This window comes from Callionymus lyra, chromosome 15 (assembly GCF_982586985.1).
Source record: "Callionymus lyra chromosome 15, fCalLyr1.hap1.1, whole genome shotgun sequence".
Classification (NCBI taxonomy): domain Eukaryota; kingdom Metazoa; phylum Chordata; class Actinopteri; order Syngnathiformes; family Callionymidae; genus Callionymus; species Callionymus lyra.
In genome coordinates, this window is record NC_141832.1 from 13,703,364 (window position 1) to 13,727,270 (window position 23,907).

Below are 23,907 nucleotides of genomic sequence, written 5' to 3' on the forward strand. Positions count from 1 at the left end.
ACTTGTAAAAGTATTACAAATACATGTTCAATTGATGAATTATCTGCTTAAATGTTATCTAGTCAAGTTATTCTGGTTTAAATCCTTTAAAACTCTTAAGATTCAATGCTGTGATATATTTAAAAAAACGGAACAAAGTATACAAGACTGAAGTTTAGATGATGAAAAACTGCAGTAGGACAGACATTCATTTTGTTTGGTTTATGCTAATAAAACTTGAAAAGGAAGTCCTTTAGTAAACGTGCGTGCAAATAATTGAAAATGTCATGTGCTCTGAGAGTTGAATCTGTCCATCACTTTCTACTTAATCTGTAAAAAAAAAAGGCAAACATACAAGAAGAGTTGGATCTACAAACACTTTAAATAACCCATGAACGGGACGTCAATAAAGTTCAGGGTCGATTGTCCATATAAGGTATAGGAAAGCATGTCCCCCACACTTGAGGACACACTTTCTAAACACTTCTGAGGTCGCAGATGTCTGAGAAGACCCGCCAGGAGCGTCGACTTTAAAAAAAACCAAAAAAACCCAGGTGTTCAATTCCGTTACTGAAACCAAGAGAGGAATTTTGGAATCCACCAGAAAGAGACACAAATTACTGTAATTTCAGAATTAGTCAGAGGTTATTGTCAAACAATTGGGGAAGCGAAACTTATTATAGAGTTGTTTTTTTTTGTTTCTTTAAATTTAATCCGATTAAAACGTGGTCTTCAATCGGATGTAGGTCAAGGACGCTCCATGTCCTTCTCTTGCCGAAAAAAAAACCGGGGCGTTGCGGGTCTAAGTCTAGTCTACCTGGTCCCGTCTTTGACACCTCTGACACCCGGTGCCACCCGTTGGCGGGTTCTTACAATCTGACCCGCGCTTCCCCCACCCCCCAAAAAAACACCCCACTTTTAAACGTCATCCGCGAACGATCGGAATAAAAAAAAATAAAATAAAGCGGATTCTTGTCACATGTTGAGTGGAAAGTAATTCAGCAACACAAGGGTTAACGAGGAGACGAAGAAGAATCGTTGCACACGGCACCTTCAAATCTACGCCCTGCCATATATGGTAACGCACGAAAAAAAAAAAAAAGCGCAGCATAAACTCAACGATAGTCAAGAGCCTCGGGTGTGATCGATCCATGATCGATGATCGGTGCGTGAAGACGATGGGAAAACACGTGTTGTTGACAGAGTGGTGTTGTTTTTTTTTTCTTCTCGTTGCCCTTCAGCCGCGGAGCGCATACGCCCTGCTTCCCTAGCAACAGCGACCGAAAGACACACACGCACAGACACACACACACACACACACGCACACACACTGACACACACTGAAATTGTGGCGAACATTACAGCTCGATATGAACCAGGATATGATCGTTTTACTGGTTACACGACGTTAGAGTCTTTAAATGTTTAATTCTGACCCTTAGAATAAGATTTAAGCGCAAATATGGATCTATATTCAAAGGATGTTTCATCTTAAATATATATGAACCCACAGCTCTTAAATACATCAACAACAATTAAAACAACTGATGAAAGTGGGTGTGTAGTTAAAAAAAACGTTTATACCGGATCGTTTTCTAGCGCAGATCCTCAATTCTTTTTAGAGATTCTTGGGTTTTAATATCTATATTCTACAGGAGGCGGGAGGCGGTTTTTGTCAAGGTCCTTTTAGCCGTTATCTAAAAGTCCAGGATCAAGGTCAGCCGTGTTGTTTGTTTTTTATTTGCGTGTTTTTCTCAGACAGTTACAATTACTCAATGTCCACGCAGTTTGTTCCACGCGAGATCATTGCCGTTTTTGTATATAAACGTTATCAGTCGTGAAATCAATATATTTCTTTCTATATCCAACAAATGTGCTCAGTAAATATGTATTATTTTGAGTCTGGATTTACGGTTTTGCAAGTATTTTGGTGTGAAGTTTTAGTTGACTTTGAAACAGTCACATAAATATACATTTAATTCATTTAAAAGATGGTTTTAAAGGCATGGTCATTTAACAATTAAGCAACAAATAAGAACCACAAGACCTCTAATCATTTTGTTCAAAACAACAATTTAAGATTTTGATGGTGACATTTTGTCTTGCGGGACAATAACACAATACTACACAAACATGAATAGACACACTAGCGTCCAAGTGTCCAAAAATGTCCACCGGTCAATGATTGACTCTGGGTTCGACCCTCTTGAAGTCTTGATCCAATGTGTTCCCAACTATTGTCTCGTCACTGTAGGTCTTTGTCTTGCTTTGTGTTCACCAACTTGTTTTGCTGCTAAGAAAAGTATTTTGTCTTGTGTTGGTCGGATGCTTTAGACCCCATAAAAAGTCTTGGACTTGTGTTTGGTCTTGCCTTCAGTCCTTTAAAGTCCTGGTCTGCGTTGCTGCTAACCTTATAAAAGTGCTCTTGGGCTACACTGTAAAAAGTGTTTGTGTTTTTCTCTAAACCATTTATTGTTTCAACCCTTGATTATGTCTTGTTTTTATATTTTTTTTTTGCATTTACATTCAATTCTCCGCTCAAGCTTGACCTTTTTCTCTTGCTCCTAAGCTCCAAAAAACCCTGTTCACCTTGACTTTGTCTCGCTTACGAAAAACCTCTCATTCTTGCACCTGTTTTTGATTCACCATCTCAGCGTTTAAGTCTGTGTTTGGTCTTGACCACCGCAAAGTCATGATCTTGCCTTGCTCCCCATTTTCAGGTATGTGTCACACTTAAATAAGAGGGTCTTCTCATTTCTAAACAACAAAAAAAACTAACCAAAAAGGCAAGTTTTTGGTTGAACTTTCCAACCTTCTAAAAGATCCTGGTCTGAACTCTTACTATTCCACTATGAACTTGAGCCCCTCCTTGTCCTTGACAAAGCCTTGCCCCCCAATCCCTTTTTTTTCCAAGTCTTCTGGAGTTCTTGATCCCCCAAAAATGTCTAAATAGAAAAAGGTCCCGTTTTGATCTGATAAGGTGGCGTTTGATTGAAATACTTCTCCTCAGGACCACCAGGTGTCTTGAAGCCCCCATGGGAACTGATGTTTCCCTTGGTTTGTATACAAACTGGTGGCAAAAACCATCCTCTCCTTCCTTTGTGCCCGGAGCTCAAGACTGGCAGGAACGACAGTGAGACAAAGCCCAGTGATGGAGAGATTAAAGAATGAGAAGGACTGAAGGATGCAGAGTGAGACAGAAAAGACTTGCCGGATGGATAAGGAGCCATGAGAAAACTCTATCTGCCAACCGGGCATCTGTTTCATTCCTTCACAACAAACGCGCAAGAAAGGAGTTGATTGGTAGAGAATGCAAGGACGGAGTGGAGAATGGTGGCGGGGAGGAGGGCGGGCGGCGAGGGGGTATTACAAAAATGTTAAGAGGGCCCTACAGCTATTCTCACGGCGCTCTGCAGGCGGTCATTAAACTGCGCTATCAAACAGGATAATGTAGCCGGGACTGAGTGAAACATCAGCGCCCGGGCGGTACGAGCAGCCGACGCCACACGTTACAAAACAGGAAATACGAGTCTTAGAAAGTCAATTCATCTGTTTGATGACTGACAGATAAAACGAGAGAAGAATGCTTTGAAGTATAATGTAAAAATGAGACTAGTACCTTCGATCTTTACTCTCCTTTATTACTTAAAAAAACATTTATGACAAAAGTAGATTAAAATAGATTAGTTTGGAAAAAACGTTACCATTGTAGTTGCACTATTACTGGAAATGGTTCCTCTTGTAATGTTGGGTCAGGACTAAGGGTGTGGCAAGAATTTGCCTATAGGATACGTAGTATAATACCATTGTGATACTGTAGTAACAAGGATATATTTGTAGTATTGTACTTGACTCTGGTGTTGCAGAATTTACAGACCACATGACTCTTGATGAAGTCGTAAGCTTTATTTGTTTTTAAAAATCAGCTTTAAAAGCGGCTGGAGTCGACTGTATCCTCTCGTCCTCAGTCATGATCTCAAAGGGATTTCAAATGTTCCTTTGGCTCCCATACGGCGGCCCGAAGTTGAAGTGACTATACGTCATACGCAATTCTTTTAATTCCAGTATCTCAAAGCGGGTTCTATTTTTAGTTCCGAGCGAGCCGAAAAAATGTGATGTCAAGCGAATCCTGGCCACTGATTGGTCAGAGAGGGAAGTTGCTGAAGTTTCAGCAGCACGACTCCCAACACAGGAAACCAACCAGACTTTTTAAAAGAATAACTGAAAGAAAAAGTACGGGTACGACTTTGTCGGTCTGAAGAGATGTTACGTGGCTCGTGCATCAGGTTCAGGCAGTTTTGTGTCTGGTAGGTTTCCATTACCTTACAAGTCTCATGACCCGATGTTAAGACACTGTAAGTACCATTATGGTCTGCCCTACTTTCTCTGTCCAGGCACACAAGACTTTCACTGAATGTTCGGGCTGCATGTGACGATGCAGAAATGTATTGGACTTAAATAATTAACTTGTAACTGCACAAGGCAGTATAAGCCTTCAAGTGATGAACAGGGATCACCAAATAAATATATGTTCAACTTTAAAAAGAAAACATTTTAATATGTAGTGATAACTCTTTAGTTAAAAAAAAAAACTGGCATTGGACTCTGTTCAGCATCGTCACATGTAGCCCGGACAAATTTCGTTGGTGTGAAAGTCACACTGATGCTAAGTTTTGTTCTCTCCATCTTCGACCAAAAATACACTTAAAAACACCCAAATACCTCCATACTGCTCGTCTGTAACGTCCTTCTTGGATTAAAGCCTCGACATGAGAAGAATTGTTCAGAAAAACCTAAAACAAGTCTATATTTTAAGCTTGTTTTTAGCAGATGCTGCTATGCTAGCTGCTAGGCTAGTTCTTAGGGTAGCTGCTAGGCTAGTTCTGAGAGGAAGTACTCTAGGCAAATATTGCGGGCGCTTTCTATGTAGACAGTAAACTGAAAGCGTTGCGATATTTACCTCTCGTCAGTGTGGGCTGAAGGCCTAAAAACTAGTTTAGCAGCCAGTTTAAGGTAAGGTAAGGTACAACTTTATTGATCCCTCAGGAGGTCTCCTTCGGGAAATTGTTTAATTGTTTAATTGTTTAGCAGCTAGCCTAGCAGCGTCCACTAAGAAAATAAATAAATGGACATGCATTTTTGCAACTAAAAAGAAACCGATTACTCTAAAGATAATCGCAACTCTTAGACGACATGTGGGTGAGTAGAATTTTTAATTTTGGGTGAACTATCGATTTAATATCGACATTTTGAGTCTGGTAAAAACTGCACTACAACCGTTAAGTTGAAGTTTCGTTCAAAAGTTTGGTTAGAAACACAACATAGCAGAGTCAAGTAGAGCTAGAACCATTTAAATTGGATATAACGAAACATATCTCTAGGTCCCCAATATTTTTTTAGCGAACTTTTTATGCATTTGAAATATAAATAGCAGTATACTCAATAGGAAAGCAGTGGTTAGCGCCATTACGCTAACTTACACTCACGCTTTCTAGCATAAAGAAGATCGACGCTAAACTCCACAATATTTTCAGTTTCTAACTCCAACGTTTTCACTTCCGTCTCCGCAGCATTTTAATCTCGTTCCTCGACGCCATCGATCTCCGGTGGTGATAAGCGTGTACGAATCTGCTGCATGATTTCGGGGCGAACCCATTTTTTCCCCGTTTTTTTTAAGGCTAATTAAGAGTCGCCGCCCGAGCTTCAGGTGTTGGCACAAGATCTTCCTCTTCCGTCGTCGCCGACACATGTTTAATGATGATAATTGCGGCTAATGAAAGCTATTAGAAAGCCATTCATCTCCGGGATTTTAATGTGCGATGAAGATGCGGAGAGGTGGGGTAACATGGGCGAGGGTCGGGGGGGGGGGGTTGTTGTTGCTCGGAGGTTTACAGGGAGAGTGCTCCTCTGCCATGGTGGCCTCCTCCTCCTCCTCCTCTTCCACCTCCTCCTCCTCCTCTTCCACCAACCGACTCCCTCCTAGCTCGCCTGCGGAGGCTGCCGTCGTGTGGGGTTCACCCCCACCTCCAGCAGCACACCCCCATTGATCGCCCTCTGCCCAGGAGCCTCAGAGAGAGAGGAAAAAAAAAAGGGGGAGTGCAGGAGCGAGGGAGGGAGGCGGGGGAGACGCCCAGCTCGCGGAGGAGAAGAAGAAGAGGTGGTGGTGCAGCGGAATTCTGTGACTTATCAATATTGTATCGAGCTGCAGTGATTGAAGAGGGGCGAGGTGGGGGGTGCTGATGCTGCTGCTGCTGCTGCTGCACTCTAGTGGGGTGAGGGTTGGGGGGGTGAGATTGAATTTGTCGGTTTAATTATCGTTTGAAATTGATGCATTTGAATTTATATTAGCCAATCTTCTGTCTAGTTGAATATGATACACTCTTTTTTTTTGGTGACCCACTCAAGAACTTTCATTCGTCTTTTATCTTTACAGATGTTTATTTTTTTATTTAAAGGTTTGTTATTTAGTTGATTTCGTTAAGTCTCAAATCCAACTAGTAAATGTTTTATTGATTTTTTAATTCCATTTATCCATTTTATGTCTGATTTAATGTTTTATTTTATATTATAAATCCCATAAATCTTAACTTTATAATCAAAGCGACATAAATGATAACATTTAATGCGATAAACTTTAATTTTTAACCATCCATCCATCCATCCTTCCATCCATCCATGATTTGTAAAAATGATGGTCGGCCTTAAAAAAAAAAGAAATTATACATATATTTTAAGGAAATAACATGAGAAAATCAGAGGAAAAATCTATATATTATCTTGTTTAAAAGGGGATGGTAGGCGGTTCTAGTTTGACCCCGGAGCGAAGGATGGAGAGAAGGTGTCCAGGTCATCAGACCAGGGGTCCCCAACCCCATTTTCTTTTTAAACCGTGGACTAGTTTAATCTCAGCATTTTATTCAAGAGACGACCTTCAGAAAAGTTGATGTTTTTCTAATTTTCACTAGTTTACAGGTTAATTTCTGGAGTAAACTTGACTCAAACATCAAGTGATAATGTTACTTACGATCTTTTTTTATTTTTAAACAAATCACCTGTAATCCATAATAATATAAATCATTTTTCAAAATGACTAGTAAAAAAATAAATGTATCTAGAGTTATCTATTTATTTATTAAAAAAAAGATTCATTTTGTCTTGGTTTTCGGTCACAGTTTTGGCATTAGTTCCACACGTTTGTGGTGATAAATCTGTTCAAATTGCCGTTGAGATTTTGAAGCTCTCTGGAACAAAGGCCGAGCCCTTAACTGGATAAGTGTGTTCATTTTCCGTGCGGCAGGAACAGATTCCCTCCGGAGGAGATTGTGGTGAGCGGGTTATTTTCTTTGGCGCAGCAGCAGCAGCAGCAGCAGCAGCAGACTGCAGCCTTCCACCCAAACGTTCCTGCGACCCCGGCGTTCAGATTTAGCCGCCGCCGTGCTAATGATGAGTGACATGGACCCTCATTCTGATAGCTCCTCTTCAACACCCCCCCCCCAAACCATCTCCAACCCCGGGGGAGCGGCTCATTTGTCTGTTTTTAATTGCCTTTAAATTGTAAACCAGGACGCTTTGTTGTTTTATTCCTCCTCCTTCTTTCGCCCGGGTCGTGTTAAAAACCAAAACTCTCTCGGCTTTATAAGGTCAACACGGGTTCATAAACGCCGGAGTGTCCGTCGCAGATATGAACAGAGTGAAAGAAAAAAAAAAAAAAGGGGGGGATGAGAAGGGTAGCGATGTAGATGAAGCAGACGTCTCTCCATCAAAATGTAATGAGAGGAAGATTGGACAGAAAAGCTCACAGACAAGTTCAATGCGCTCGTCTATCTATATGGAAATTTCGGTTCGGACGGACGCTCACCTGTCGTCCTCCCTGCTCCCATGATTCCATAGTAGCGCCGACGCTACGGTCAATTAGAGAGAGATTTGGACCAGGAAATCAAAAAAAAAAAAAGATAAATAAATAAGCAGCTCAAGCAATAGTCGATTCCGCCTGAAGATTTTAGAGGACGTAGCATCATAAGCTAACTCAATAAACAAGAGCACGTGTCGAGAGATAAAGATTTTCTTATCCTGGATTCATGTGTTTGTTGACAATAAGGTGATAATCCTGCGGAACGAGGCCTCGCTCAGCAGGAAGTTGGTTTCACTCTAAATGCCAGACTGAACGCGTAACATGCATGACGACAATCCTTGATAATACACATGCTGTGAGATGAAACCTCCCAGTCAACTACACAATAAACACACAATTACACATGTCAAAACTCAGGGCCCGGAGGCCTGAATTGTCCGCCGAATGGTATGATGCCAGACACAAAATATATTCTATAATTAGATCCACACTCGAGGACTAAAACCATGCCGCCACGCTGAGTATTACCACAACACCTTACGGAGCAATAACACAACACCCTGTGGAATAATGACATGGTGCCTCCTGGAGTTACACCACGGTGCCTTGCGAAGTAATACCACGGTGCCTTATGGAGTAATAGCAAGGCCTCTGGCCGAGTAATACATCGGCAACTCGTGGAGTTAAACCAAGGTGCGTTGTGGAGTAAAACATTGGCACCTTGCAGAATAATACGACGGCGCATAGTGAAGTAATACCACAACAACTTGTGAAGCAATAGCAAGGCGTCTGGCCGAGTAATACCACAGCAACTTGTGAAGTAATACTACGGTGCCTTGTGTAGTTATACCACGGTGAACAGTACTACGGCCGCACCTTTTGGAGTATCCAACAGCACTGCTCATGTGTTTGTTGACAATAAGGTGATAATCCTGCGGAACGAGGCCTCGCTCAGCAGGAAGTTGGTTTCACTTTAAATGCCAGACTGAACGCGTAACATGCATGACGACAATCCTTGATAATACACATGCTGTGAGATGAAACCTCCCAGTCAACTACACAATAAACACACAATTACACATGTCAAAACTCAGGGCCCGGAGGCCTGAATTGTCCGCCGAATGGTATGATGCCAGACACAAAATATATTCTATAATTAGATCCACACTCGAGGACTAAAACCATGCCGCCACGCTGAGTATTACCACAACACCTTACGGAGCAATAACACAACACCCTGTGGAATAATGACATGGTGCCTCCTGGAGTTACACCACGGTGCCTTGCGAAGTAATACCACGGTGCCTTATGGAGTAATAGCAAGGCCTCTGGCCGAGTAATACATCGGCAACTCGTGGAGTTAAACCAAGGTGCGTTGTGGAGTAAAACATTGGCACCTTGCAGAATAATACGACGGCGCATAGTGAAGTAATACCACAACAACTTGTGAAGCAATAGCAAGGCGTCTGGCTGAGTAATACCACAGCAACTTGTGAAGTAATACTACGGTGCCTTGTGTAGTTATACCACGGTGAACAGTAATACCGCCGCACCTTTTGTAGTATCCAACAGCACTGCTCATGTGTTTGTTGACAATAAGGTGATAATCCTGCGGAACGAGGCCTCGCTCAGCAGGAAGTTGGTTTCACTTTAAATGCCAGACTGAACGCGTAAGATGCATGACGACAATCCTTGATAATACACATGCTGTGAGATGAAACCTCCCAGTCAACTACACAATAAACACACAATTACACGTGTCAAAACTCAGGGCCCGGAGGCCTGATGTTGTCCGCCGAATGGTATGATGCCAGCCACAAAATATATTTTATAATTAGATCCACACTCGAGGACTAAAACCACGCCGCCACGCTGAGTATTACCACAACACCTTACGGAGCAATAACACAACACCCTGTGGAATAATGACATGGTGCTTCCTGGAGTTACACCACGGTGCCTTGCGAAGTAATACCACGGTGCCTTATGGAGTAATAGCAAGGCCTCTGGCCGAGTAATACCACAGCAACTCGTGGAGTTAAACCAAGGTGCCTGGCTGAGTAATACCACAGCAACTTGTGAAGTAATACTATGGTGCCTTGTGTAGTTATACCACGGTGAACTGTTGAGTAATACGGCCGCACCTTTTGGAGTATCCAACAGCACTGCACGGAGTAATACCATGGTGCCTTGCAGAGAAATGATATGGTGCTTCATAGACTTATTCTACGGTGCCTTGTGGAGTAATACCACGATGCCTTGTGGAGTAATACCGCGGTGCCTTGTGGAGTAATACTACAGTGCCTTGTAGACTAATTCTACGGTGCCTTGTGGAGTAATGCCACGGTGCCTTTCGGAGTAATTCCACAGTGCCTTGTGGAGTAATGCCACGGTGCCTTGTGGAGTAATACTACAGTACCTTGTAGACTAATAATACCGTGCCTTGTGGAGTAATACCACGGTGCCTTATAGAGTTATACCACGGTGCCTTGTGGAGTAATACTACAGTGCCTTGTAGACTAATTCTACGTTGTCTTGTGGAGTATTACCACGGTGCCTTGTGGAGTAATACTACAGTGCCTTGTAGACTAATTCTACGTTGCCTTGTGGAGTATTACCACGGTGCCTTGTGGAGTAATACTACAGTGCCTTGTAGACTAATTCTACGTTGCCTTGTGGAGTATTACCACGGTGCCTTGTGGAGTAATACTACAGTGCCTTGTAGACTAATTCTACGTTGCCTTGTGGAGTATTACCACGGTGCCTTGTGGAGTAATATCACGGTGCCTTGTGGAGTAATGCCACGGTGCCTTGTGGAGTAATACTACGGTGCCTTGTAGACTAATTCTACGTTGCCTTGTGGAGTATTACCACGGTGCCTTGTGGAGTAATACTACAGTGCCTTGTAGACTAATTCTACGTTGCCTTGTGGAGTATTACCACGGTGCCTTGTGGAGTAATATCACGGTGCCTTGTGGAGTAATGCCACCGTGCCTTGTGGAGTAATAATACAGTGCCTTGTAGACTAATTCTACGTTGCCTTGTGGAGTATTACCACGGTGCCTTGTGGAGTAATACTACAGTGCCTTGTAGACTAATTCTACGTTGCCTTGTGGAGTATTACCACGGTGCCTTGTGGAGTAATATCACGGTGCCTTGTGGAGTAATGCCACGGTGCCTTGTGGAGTAATACTACAGTGCCTTGTAGACTAATTCTACGTTGCCTTGTGGAGTATTACCACGGTGCCTTGTGGAGTAATATCACGGTGCCTTGTGGAGTAATGCCACGGTGCCTTGTGGAGTAATACCACGGTGCCTTGTGGAGTAATGCCACGGTGCCTTGAGGAGTAATACCACAGTGCCTTGTGGAGTAATGCCACGGTGCCTTGTGGAGTAATACTACGGTGCCTTGTAGACTAATACTACCGTGCCTTGTGGAATAATACATCGGTGCCTTGTGGAGTAATACCACAGCACCTTTTGGAGTAATACCACAGCACCTTTTGGAGTAATACCACAGTGCCTTGTATAGTAATACCACAGCGCCTTGTGGAGTAATACCACAGTGCCTTGTATAGTAATACCACAGTGACTTGTGGAGTAATACCACAGTGACTGGTGGTGTAAGACCTTGGTGCCCTGGCAGGGGAATATCATATTGCTTGCGGAGTAATACAACGCTTCCTTGCAGAGTAATACCATGCCGCCTCATTAAGTAATATGCCGTGGGTATTACTTGCAAAGAAATATCTGGTCAATCAACGTGTACTACAATGGTGTCTTGCGAAGTAATTCCAGTATTGACCTTTATGTTGATCAAGTTGGACATCAGCGAAGTGAAAATGTTCCTCTGTTTATATATGTGCTGGAGCAGTAGTAACTAGAGTACTAGGAGGAAACACAAGTGCCGGATAACATGTATGAAAACTACTGAATCAAAATCTAAAACTACAACTTAGATATGTTTTATTCGTCTATAGATATTCAAAACTCTGCAGATCTACTGGGGAGTATTGTCGTGTCTTTTTAGTGAAGTGCTCGCAGTGATACAAAAAAACCACCCGTCAGTCAGGAGAGTGACAGAGCAGAAACATGTGTCTTCGCTCCTTCAGTTAATGATTAATATCAGTTCTGAGAGCGAGATTGGAACGCTGGGGGGGGGGGATTGAGGGAGGAACTGCCTGTTTTCGCTAATGCTTCAGGACACGTCAGAGTGAAACAGGCCCTTTTCCTGAGATCACCCGCAAAAAACACTCGTCTCAGCCCACGTACACGACAGCTGCTGTCGACCAGCGAGCGCGAGTGGAGTTTCTGTGGCTGATAACAGATCTGCCGGAGAGTTTTGGTGGGTGAACCCGAGTCCTGACTCTAACTGCTCCAGAACATTTGCTTTAAAACAATATTTGCAGAATAAAACTGAGCTGTGTTCGTGAGCAGGGAGGAGGCTCTGGTTCTGACCCAGGACATGCCGAAGAGAATCCAGTTTTCTGGATGCTGCCCCTTCACACTGCCCTTTGATAGACAGAAAATAATGTACATTTTTAGTAAATTCTTAGGATGAAATTGACTATTCAAAAACTTCTATGGTCAGTTAATTGAAAATGTAATATTACAATAGTGTTGAGGGCTTTATCAAAGTTATTTTAGATTAGTACTCGTTTTTTTAATCCTCAGTAAGTAAACAATTTCATCATTTCATCATATTTAGTTATAAGATTTTACAGTTTTCGAAAACAACAAATTGTTAATTATTTACTTTCTCTATTATTATTGTCCCTCATATTATATAATAATAATATTTTCCCCGAAATGTATCGATTTCCATTAAAGAAGTTTACTTAAAATACTGATCTAGAATATTAAAGGTTTTGGTCTATATAGAGCATTTTGTTTTCTTCTGTATTACTATTTTATTAAATATTTTAATAAAACAAGTATGTTTTGTTATGAATATATATCTTTAATAGATTTGATTTCATAGGTGAAGATAATCTGGATCCATCAACCTGCCCTCTGATAGGGCGAAACCAATTTCTTTATTTTATTTTTACATTTAAATTGATTATTAAAAAACATATATTGTCATTTAACTGTACACTTAATATTACAACATTTCTTGAAGTTATCTTTTTTACATTGTTCAGGTATGATTTAAATAAATATAACAATTAATATTCTATGTATTTTTTATTTATCTTTATCTCCAATTTACCCACCTCTTAAGCTGCTTAAAATGTATTTTAAACATTTTTTTTTTTATTAAGTCATAAATTATTAAAGTTTGATAACTATAAATAATGAATTACTTTCCTTATGTTTATTATTGTCCCCAATTAATATCATATTATGTCAAGATTTCTCCACAAACATAATCCATTTCCACTAAATAACTTTAAATAAACTACATATAACGTTGTAGAAATGAGCACACTTACATAACTCAGTTACCTTTTTTTAAATGTATGATATAAATGACTATCTGTTGTGGTGTTTTTGGACAGAACAACAATAATCATGAGACATAGAAGCACTGAAATGCAAAATACCAGCTTCTATTTACTCAGAAAACCACAACTAACAAAACTAACTAAAAGTTAACAGAAAATCCATATCATTAAAATTGAGGTAGATATTTTAGTGAAAACTTCATAAATACACAAAGATATGGAAATATAAACACATTTGAGAAGCTAATTACAAGACATAATATTCCATGTTAACATTTATTTAAAGATTTTATTAGAGCCAATCAATAGGAAACTAAGTGACCTCCGTTGTACACTTAAAATATTAGATACAGATCCATTTAAGTAAAAATTTAAAGACGAAATATCAACAGATATTTAAAAAAAGAAACTACCAATAAACTATATCTTTAATATATTTGGTTTTAGAGGCGTTCATTTTGTCCAGAAAAGTGGTTAGCTCAATGCTATTAGCGGATTGCTAATAGCATTAGCTCGACATTAGCGTGAATATTAATTAAAACTGCATCAATAATAATGATTTAAAGAGTAAATGTAGTGTCTGAATAGTCACCGAAACATAAATATTAAAGTCTCTGGCCTGGATATATTTAAAGTCAAAATGGGAATCCCGGCTAACAATGGACCGAGATCTGAGTAAAAGCCTGAATCAGCAAAGCTTCCCATAATTCCTCAGTCTTTGTCGGACCTAAGACGCACTCGCCGTCTGTCCCATGTGTTATGATTCGATATGGTTCCTCCCGTGATAGATCTCTCTTGTCTCCCCGTGATGGTTATTTAAAGGGAGAGTCATGGATTTTCTCCCCCGCGCTACATAATAGCAAATCAATAAACAGGCCGGACGCGGGGGGGGGGGGGTGGGGTTTACGAGAGGATTGTGAGTCGAGGTGTGTTTTGTGGCGTAAATATGAGGTTATAGTGATATGATCGACGTCTGAGACACACTCTAGACACAAATAACACAAAAACTAACTTGTAGCTTTAAATAAAAAAAATTGTATATGTTTATGTTACAATTTATTGTTTCTCTAATTATGTTTTTTAATGATTATTATTTACCACCACCTTGTGTTTTGATTATCGATGTAATTCAGTTTTATGTTTTGTGTATCGTTATCATTAAGAGCAAGGGCCGACGATTACATCTCCTCAGGGGCCACATAATGTATATTTTTGACTGTAGTTAGGGGCCGTCAAACTAAAAGACAGGAACGAAGAGAAACAAAGAAAGTAATAAAAGAAAAGATCAACATAAAATATATTTAAAAAACAAAAACAAAAAATTATATAAAATGACTTATTTTTTCTTTTACTAAATATGAACTAAAAATTGACCGAAATATTCACAATAATGACAAAAAAGGGAAAAACAAGACTACTATGATAAAATGATTAGCAATCAAAAACATGTTCTAGTACAAACAAAGGGCTAGTGTTTGATTCAGAGTTTAAGTCAAAATACACAATTCCTTTGAATATATTTGACTAAAAAGTACCCACTAATTCATAAACCTTTCATTAAAATCTTTGGCACTGAAGCGTCAGGCAAGCATGTGACCCGAGGCTGCTCCCTCATTGGTTCATACTAGATTGAGATATTCAATACACTGATGTTGTTATGAAACCAAAATAAAAGTACTTTAAAAGTCACTCACGATGTGACTTAAAGAGTTTGTTGAATAAATTCCTTAATTTTCTTCTTACGCTACAAGGTCAAAAAGTCAATTACATCCATAAATATGATCTAAAATAAACCCTCAGTTTGCCGCAACAATTATCCATTATTCGTTTTAAAAAATAGAAAGAATTTTTGCTCTATTCCATTAAAAAAAAAGAGACCTGGATTGTTAGCGAGAGCGCTCCGGCTGTCAACGCCTGATCTGATAAATCATGTGTGAGTGACAGAGTGAAGAGGAATCAAAGCGAACAGAGCACAGATCTGCGAGGAGACGGATGTTCAAAGTTGCCTTCGGGTCTTTATCGGCTGCGTCTCACCTGCTCCGCCACGAGTGAGGTGAACCCGACAAGACTGCAGGGGATCAGAACACTTCACTCTCGCTATCACCTCCCACTGTCTGCAGGGGTGTGTGTGTGTGTGTGTGTGTGTGCACTCGTGACTACACAATCACACACTGTAGCGCTTCAGCAGAGGTGTCAGTGTTTGACATAAGATCAGGGACAGAGATTATGGATGTAAAAAAAAAAACGTGAAATTTGTTTGTTAACAAAATGATGAGATATTCAACCCAAGTTGAGTCTCAAAGAATGCAAGATAATATTTTTGTGTTTGTTTGCGTTTGTGTGTCCTTTGACAGACTGGCGTCCTGTCCAGGGTGTCCCCAGCCTCTCGCCCTATGATACTGGGATAGGCTCCAGTCTCCCCGCGACCCCGGTAAGGGATAAAGCGGTAGAAAATGAAGGAAGGAAGGAAGGAAGGAAGGAAGGAAGGAAGGAAGGAAGGAAGGAAGGAAGGAAGGAAGGAAGGAGCGAGCGAGCGAGCGAGCGAACGAACGAACGAACGAACGAACGAACGAACGAAAGAACGAACGAACGAATGAATTAATGAAGTTTGATGTAAGCATTTAAATCTCATAATTGTTGCAGTGCATTATGGGATTTAAAGTCAAGACAATAATTAAGTAGATAATAATAATAGTAAGTAAGTAATAGTTATTTGTAAAGCGCCTTTCTAGACCAGGGTCACAAAGCGTTTGAACAACCAACCATTTAAAAATACATCCAAATGTAAAAACTCTAGAAGGTCCTGAAGCGTGTTCAGGAACCATCAGTAGATCCTGATCCACAGACCTCAGAGCCCAAGCTGGGGTGTAAGTCTGGATCAGATCGCTGATGGAAGGTCTGACCATGAATAGATCTGAAAGTTAGAACCAGAATTTTAAAATTGACCCTGAAAAGAAGAGGCAGCCAATGCAGAGTTTTAAGAATCGGGGTAAATGTAAGTTCTTCTACTAGAGCGGCTCAGAATTCTGGCTGCAGAGTTTTGTAGTAATGTATCATTGATATAGTTAATGAAAAAAAAAGAAGGTATTCTCTATATTTATAGATTATTCACCCCGTCTCTGTTGCTAACCCTGTTGTCCTCAAACCTCTAATTTCCTCTCGGCATCATCGTACCTTGACTGGACAGCACGAGCGTGTGAAGAGGGAGGCCGAGCGATGGTAATCTCACACTTCCAGGCTTTCTGAGCCGACGCTCTCGCCGCGCTCGCACTTTGTCACCTTCCCCCTGAATCTGATTTCACACGAGCACACACACGTGCACTCTCACATGCACTCTCACACGGCCGGGCGCTACCTTTTTTCGTTCCCCCCCCCCTAATGGATTCCACGTCTGGACGCCGTTCGAGTGGAAGGCTGACAAACAAAAAGCGGGTCTATTCTAATATAAGACAGAATTTAGAACTAAAAATCAGTAGTGATTAAAGAGAAAAGCACTCAGGGAGAGAATACCTGAATGGGAATTGAACCTGTGCACAGAATCGGTCAATGTTGTAGAACCGCATTCCATTGATTGTTATTGTTATGTTACATTTTAATTATCATTTTCATACATTCATATATCATCTCAAAGTCCCGGTGAGTTGTAATTATAATGTGGGTGGAAAAGAACAAATAAAAATGACGTACTTACTTACTGACTTTCGTTTTGACTTAATTGCCTTAATTATCTGCCAAACCTTAAATGTCGTTTCGCCGGAAACGTCCTAAATCTACTAGAAAGGTTTAAACAATCCATTATTAGCAACTGTAAAAAATAATGCTTATCTATCGACACGGTTGGGAAGTTTTTATTTTATTTTAATTGATTAATTTGTACGCTTAAAAAAAAAGAAGTTTTAAACCGATCATGGTGCGGGGACGGCAACGGTTAGAGGCCATACGAGTCGACAATAAATCCGAAATCTAGATGGTGATCGACACCAAAAAAGAAACCACTCTTAGATTATCCCAATCCTGAAAACATGCCGTTGCCAACCATTGAATCATAATGGTTGGCAACAAGGGTTAAAGACCATACAATAAAATGCTTTTTATCTAAAAAAACAACAACCCGAAAACGTTTTATTTGTTGTACATACAATAACTAAATTATTCCAGTTACAAAGAATAACTGAGAACCTGTCATGTTTCAACCCATTGGACTGGATGAGAAAGTTTAGAGTTTAAAGATTTAAGCGTAGGGATTGAAAGTCGTTGAGTATGGATTAGAAACCGGTGGAAAATCCGAGGGAAGTTAAACTAACAGGGGAGGGGTTGATGCCGAGGAGACCCGGCTATTGTCTGGCAGATATTGATTCAAATGAACACATAAACGACGGCACCGGACAGATAATTGACGGACGGGTGGAGAGCGAGTGCGTAATTAAATGGTCCCGGGCGAGTCTTCAGGTCACCCCGACGACCGTCGGCAATCAACGGGAGCGCGTCACGGATCAATGCCGGAGGTTCAGGTATCAAAATAGATAAGAAATGGTTTTCGGAGGAAGAGATGATGAAACTCTTAAGGGTCTTGGACGACTTAAGGTAGGTTAGTCTTTGAGGCGCTAATATAAGCTAACGTTGGGGTTGATGGACTTTAAAAATTTCAACCGAAATTCTATTTCACTTCATTTTCTACTCGCCCTCATGTCGACTAAAGGTTGGAATTATTTTCAGTGTAATCCGTTACTTTTTTGTAGTTAGACGAAAATGTCCTAAGCCCTTCCAGTGTAGACAGGCTGGAAGCGATCCCAAAATGTACCCAGAGTACTTCCTGTCTGCGAAGGATGTTGACCTAGCAACGTCCGCTCAAAACAAGTCAAGTTTTTTCCGGAACAATTCCAAATGTCAAGGCTTCAATACAAGATGGACTCTAAAGACGAGCAGTATGGAGGTATTTTGATGTTTTTCAGTGTGTTTTTGGACGAAGACAACTAAGCTCCCGTCGCTACATTAAAATTAAGAAACATTTTTGCACTCTCACACGGCCGGGCGCTAACCTTTTTTCTTCCCCCCCCCTAATGGATTCCACGTCTGGACGCCGTTCGAGTCAAAGGCTGACAAACAAAAAGGGGGTCTATTCTAATATAAGACAGAATTTAGAACTAAAAATCAGTAGTGATTGAAGAGAAAAGCACTCAGGGAGAGAATACCTGAATGGGAATTGAACCTGTGCCCAGAATCGGTCAATGTTGTAGAACCGCATTCCATTGATTGTTATTGTTATGTTACATTTTAATTACCATTTTCATACATTCATATATCACCTCAAAGTCCCAGTGAGTTGTAATTATAATGTGGGTGGAAAAGCGCTATACAAATAAAAATGACGTACTTACTTACTGACTTTCGTTTTGACTTAATTGCCTTAATTATCTGCCAAACCTTAAATGTAGTTTCGCCGAAAACGAAAATTTACTAGAAAAGTTTAAACAATCCCTTGTAGCATCTGTAAAGAGAAGGATGTTAAAGGTTACAGACGAGCTGTACAGAGGTATTTTGACGTTTTTAAGTGTATTTTTGGACAAAGACAACTGAGCTCCCGTCGCTACATTAAAATGAACAAACATTTTTGTCTATAACTCTAAAAAACAAACAGAAAATGACCCTTAGTCGACATTAGGGCGAGTAGAAATTGAGTGAAATTTTGGGTGTACTAAGCAAAAACCCATTAATGGCTAAAAATGACACATATTGACATCATCCGACCAAAACCATGATGTTTTGACCTCGACAAAAAGTCATTTCATACTGGAACCTATGACCTTTAGAGACCCAAGCAAATACAGAAAAGGTTTGGGGCAATAAAATGGAGTTTTTCTTTAATTATTAAAAATATATATTTTACTCATGTTCTACGCAGCCTTATGTCGACTAAGGGTTGGGATTATTATAGGCAAAAATGTTTGTTCATTTTAATGTAGCGACTGGAGCTCAGTTGTCTTCATTTTCGTCCCAAAAGACAAAAGAGACGATGCAAACAAGCAGTATGGAGGTATTTGGAATTGGAACTGTGTCTTTTTAGACAACGCTACATTAAAATGAACATGCATTTTTGTCCATAACTCTAGAAAAGAACAGGAGGGCGAGTAGAAAATGAGTGAAACTCTCACTGTAAGGCTCAATTAAAAAATAGTTAAGACACGATAGGATGAACCCATTCGGGCACTGAACTACAAACGAAGACCGAGACATTTTGAGACGTACAACAGTCAACAGTCCAACTACAAAAGGGAAGACGGGAGAAATTCAAAGAAACCTAGACTTGAGGATTTTCGACAGGGATCAAGAGTAGACCAGAGGGTTTAAGGCCTCAAAAATATTTTTTAAAAACAGGACTTTAAAAGATAAGCAGAAACTCAAAGATCAAGACTAAAAAAATAGGAAAGTTAAGCATCGAACTCTCAGGAGTTTTAGTGGAAGATCTCATGGAGTTCTGGGAAAGAAAAGACGTTAAGGCTTGAGACGACGAACAGGAATAAATAAAGTTTCTCTGCCTTAAAAGTCTGGAGACGACGCGAGACCTATAGAAGTTTGTGTTATCTCAGGGTTATCGTACGAAACTGTGTCGGTTGTTGCTCCTCGCTTAAGTCTTTTTAGATCCACTTACCGAGTCATGGTGTTCCCCAGTTGTCGAGCTTCAACTGAGAAGTTCTTTGGTGACCCAAAGGCCCTTAAACAAATGTGTTTGTGTTATCCCTTGTGTTGTCTTTAGGTCAATGGTGAACGACCCCCCTGGCTTCCAGAAATACAGACGCATTTCTGGAGGTCGATCACACATTACACATTCGTTTTTCGGGGGCCTTCGGGTCACCGTGACCCTGTGTTGAGGGTTAGAGCTTCAGGTGACTCGGTAAAGGGATTTCAAAGGCAAAAACCCGAGCACGAAACAGTCCCGTGCGATAATTAGTTTCCCCTCTTTCACATCGCACCCGTCATGTTTTCCACGTCTCACGCGTGTCTTTATAGGTTTTCCCACCGGGGCCAGTCCTCGGCGACCTCCTCCATCATCGTCGGCGGCGAAGGACTTTGATTTTCGCCCATTCGTTACGATGCGTCTCATCCATCTCACGCCGGCTCCTCTTTGTTGAGCCGACAGTGATACATACGGCGCATTACGAAGACAAAACGCCCGACAAGGCCGTTTTTTTTTTCATTCTCGCTCCCATTAAGTAGCCGTAACCAAACACGCCGCCCTTTCGGCATTAAAGATTCACGGGGAGTCGTTTCCGAGGGGAGCATCCGGTGCAGCCGAGGTGTGTACCTGGATACCATTGAAATGCAGCAGAAGAAAATGAGATTTTTGGGGGCGAATCCAGTGAAGAACCATGCGTGTAATCATCTCCTTTTCCCCTCTCTGTTTATCTGTGAAGGATTTGGAGGAGGCTTTGGTTCCTCTCGCCCTCCCGTCTCACCCCCTTCCCTCCCGTCTCACCCCCTCCCGTCTCGCTGACATTAATATTCATAGAGAAGATTCTCCCGGCGCTGTCTGTTGCCGCCTGCAGCCCTGCAGCTCAGCTTGTTACGAATCTCAAATATGGCTCCGTCAGGAGGAGCTATTGTGATTTCATACGCCGCACGAGTGGACTGATAATGTGACGCAGATCACGGGTTGTTTGTCTAAGACGCTGGTGTGCGACAAAACCGACACAAAAGACACACAAGGGGGCGACCCCCGAAGCAAACAGCTTTTTCATATCGTCTAATAAAGATAATGAATATTGAAGTTAAACAGATTTCTTTAATAGGATACAAACATTTATTATTATCAAGAATTTTATTTGTGCGGTCAAGAGATCGAGATTAATTAATCGAGTTAATCGCTTTTTTATTCTCACCTAAAATTTCCTAAAAAAATCCTTAACTTGAGTTTTTCCATTTTTTATTCAATAGCAAACCTATTTCTTTAATGGGATAAAAACATCAATTGATATCATCAAGAATGTATTTGTCCAGACAAGAGCTTGAGAAAACTAAAGCGATTAATTAATCGAGTTAATCGCTTTTTTATTCTCACCTAAAATTGCCTCAAAAAAATCCTTAACTTGAGTTTTTACATTTTATATTCAATAGCAAACCGATTTCTTTAATAGGAGACAAACCTTCATTATTATCAAGAATTTTATTTGTGCCGTCAAGAGATCGAGAAAAAAACCTATAGCGATTAATTAATCGAGTTAATCGCTTTTTTATTCTCACCTAAAATTTCCTAAAAAAATCCTTAACTTGAGTTTTTCCATTTTTTTTTCAATAGAAAACCCATTTCTTTAATGGTATAAAAACATCAATTGATATCATCAAGAATGTATTTGTCCCGACAAGAGCTTGAGAAAACCAAAGCGATTAATTAATCGAGTTAATCGCTTTTTTATTCTCACCTAAAATTTCCTAAAAAAATCCTTAACTTGAGTTTTTCCATTTTTTATTCAATAGCAAACCTATTTCTTTAATGGGATAAAAACATCAATTGATATAATCAAGAATGTATTTGTCCATACAAGAGCTTGAGAAAACTAAAGCGATTAATTAATCGAGTTAATCGCTTTTTTATTCTCACCTAAAATTTCCTCAAAGAAATCCTTAACTTGAGTTTTTCAATTTTTTAATTCAATAGCAAACAAATTCCTTTAATGGGATAAAAACATCAATTGATATCATCAAGAATGTATTTGTCCTGTCAAGAACTAGAGAAAACTAAAGCGATTAATTAATTGATGTCATTAATTAATCGAATTAGCAGCTTTTTTTTAATCTCACCTTAAATTGCGTCGAAAAATCCTTGTGTTTTTAAAATGTTTTGTCAATATTGTGGAAGATTAAAAGATTGATCTGTGAGAAAAAAATATTTTGTATTGTTTTGATTGATTTGAGTTGTGTTGCCTGCAATTTCTAGTATCGTCCAGCAGGGTTGAATTACTGCCGTGTTCTTTTGATAAAAACATTAGAAACCCCCCCAAAACTTCAGGTCTATATAAGTCCTGTATGTTGGCGGATAAAAAAAAGGATCATACGAATCACCAGAACAATCAATGTGCACTTCAGGGTTTCGACTGAAAAACACAGATTCAAGAGCTAAAGAAAACTGAAGCGATTAATTAATCGATATCTGTAATTAATTAATCGAATATCGTCGAGCAAAGCTAAGAAAAATTAATTTAAGTTAAACAGATTTATTTAACAGGGCACAAAAATGTATTATTATTATAATTAAGAATTACATTAGAGCGGTCAAGAGTTTAATTAATCGATATCTGAAAGTAATTAATCAAATGAATTGTTTTTTCATTTTAACCTGACAGACCTCCACTAGCCCTCAAATGTTACGAAAACGCAAACAGAAATAGTGAAGTTACAGATTAAAAATGCGATGAAGATTTGCTGGCACTAATAATGACTGTGATTAATTAATCGCAATTAATCGCCAGACTAGTCAACCACCCAAAAATGTAATTTTCAGACTAGTAAAGTCATATTTGTGTTTAAGACTTCACAAGTATGAAACTATTTGACTTTAAGATTTATTTTTATTTAGTGAAAAAATGTTTGCTCAAAATTGAGTTACTTTACCGATTTCATTTTGTCACTCTGGGTTTTCCTCTGTTTTCCAGCTTCTATTCCTGGTCTGGTTCACACTAGGAAGAGAAATAAAAATGCATTTTCAGATTAATTTTTTACCTTGTAAAGTTGTATTTAAGACTACACAAGTATGACAATATTTGACTTTAAGATTTCTATTAATTTAGTGAAAATACTTTTTACTCAAAATTGAGTTTCTTTACCGATTTCATTTTGTCCCTCTGGGTCTTCCTCTGTTTTTTCCAGCTTCTATTCCGGCTCTGGAAGAGAAATAAAAATGCGTTATTGATCCCGAGGGCCTGGAATCATCAGGTCAGAGATCACTTGAGAAGAGATTACAGCTCAGCAGAGGGAAAGGAAGGAGAGGTGATGCTCATGATGTCGCCCTCCATCCGTGGCGTGATCGCCAAAGAAAAGGAAGGAAAAATTCCACCTTTCGCTCCGTCCCACCTGTAATCTCTCCCTTGGATACAGTTGCCGGGGATCTGAGGGTAGAAGAAGAGGAGTTCTTCGCACTGGATTACATTGCAGAGACACCGACAACGATCCGTCAACATTTACCCGTGCCCCACACTGACCTCGTCCTCCAGGACACACTTGAGCCCCGGAGAGTGTCGCTCGGGTCGTCCACGCCGCGGCTTCTCTTCGCTTCTTTCACATGGAAATGAGGCTTTAATCTGCGCCGCTCTCACGGAGAGCCATGGCAACGCCGGCCGCCCTAATGAGGCGCAGAGTTGCCGGTTCGAATCTCATGCAAACCATCGCACGAACAATAAGTAAGTAAGTCATTTTTATTTGTATAGCGCTTTTCCAGACCAGGGTCACAAAGCGCTTAAACAATCAAAACAATATTCAATAAGTATATACTTTAAAGGTCAAGATAAAACTGATAACACAACAGGAGTTCCAGAAAATCAAGGAAAAGCCTAAACAAATAAAAATGTCTTAAGATGTTTCTTGAAGGAGTCAGTAGATCATCAAACACAGAGGAAGATCGTTCCAAAGCTTAGGAGC

General features: G+C 40.1%; 1 protein-coding gene across 1 annotated transcript in view; it reads right to left on the bottom strand.

Annotated features, from left to right (window-relative positions):
* Positions 1–23,395, bottom strand: part of cbx4 (chromobox homolog 4 (Pc class homolog, Drosophila)) — a 37,171-nt gene extending 13,776 nt beyond the window's left edge. Inside the window, exons 1-3 of the mRNA XM_087809473.1 lie at positions 23,233–23,395; positions 23,097–23,153; positions 22,885–22,949 (exon numbers count right to left, since the gene is read on the bottom strand). The gene's annotated coding sequence lies outside the window, so the exon portion shown is untranslated. The remainder of the gene's footprint in view (positions 1–22,884; positions 22,950–23,096; positions 23,154–23,232) is intronic.
* Between the last annotated feature and the right edge of the window lie 512 nt (positions 23,396–23,907).